Source organism: Scyliorhinus canicula, chromosome 2 (assembly GCF_902713615.1).
Source record: "Scyliorhinus canicula chromosome 2, sScyCan1.1, whole genome shotgun sequence".
In the NCBI taxonomy this organism is placed as follows: domain Eukaryota; kingdom Metazoa; phylum Chordata; class Chondrichthyes; order Carcharhiniformes; family Scyliorhinidae; genus Scyliorhinus; species Scyliorhinus canicula.
In genome coordinates this window covers 164,036,556-164,037,620 of record NC_052147.1, presented here as the reverse complement: position 1 = coordinate 164,037,620, position 1,065 = coordinate 164,036,556, and positions in this window count along the sequence as shown.

Here is a 1,065-nt window from a genome sequence, read left to right as displayed (position 1 = left end):
AGCTGTTTAGAACCTTAGTTAGGCCACACTTGGAGTATAGTGTTCAATTCTGGTCGCCATACTACCAGAAGGATGTGGAGGCTTTAGAAGGGGTGCAGAAGAGATTTACCAGGATGTTGCCTGGTATGGAGGGCATTAGCTATGAGGAGTGGTTGAATAAACTTGGTTTGTTCTCACTGGAATGACGGAGGTTGAGGGGCGACCTGATAGAGGTCTATAAAATTATGAGGGGCATAGACAGAGTGGATAGTCAGAGGCTTTTCCCCAGGGTAGAGGGGTCAATTACTAGGGGGCATAGGTTTAAGGTGCGAGGGGCAAGGTTTAGAGGAGATGAATGCGGCAAGTTTTTTTTACACAGAGGGTAGTGGGTGCCTGGAACTCGCTGCCGGAGGAGGTGGTGGAAGCAGGGACGATAGTGACATTTAAGGGGCATCTTCACAAATACATGAATAGGATGAGAATAGAGGGATACGGACCCAGGAAGCGTAGAAGATTTTAGTTTAGACGGGCAGTATGGTCGGCATGGGCTTCGAGGGCCGAAGGGCCTGATCCTGTGCTGTACTTTTCTTTGTTCTTTGAAACCCACAGACACGGGGAGAATGTGCAAATTCTACATAGTGGCACAATGCCGGAATCGAACCCAGGTCCCTGGCGCTGTGAGGCAGCAGCGCTAATCACTGTACCACCTTTCTGCAATGTAACAATTCTGCAATTCTATAATTTCATTAAGAATGGTAAGAAATTGTAAGAAAATAAAACATATTCTCAAAACAATTACACTCATCCAAAGCAAGAAAATCCTCAACACCTTAACTGGCCTACAGCACCAGGGTGAAAACCTGCTATGAGCAGTGAGTTGTTTAAGTCATCCAGACCAACCCAAGACTGCACTCAGCTCCTGGTTTACATCAACCACAACCCTCACGGCCCAGGAGGATTTCGCAAGGGTGCATGAGATGATTGTGAATTGCTGGATCCTATTATCTGGATGGTGACAACAATGTAGAGGTCTGGAAGAAACAATGTAGATGGCTCGAAATGAATTAAATCAACCACAACATGTTC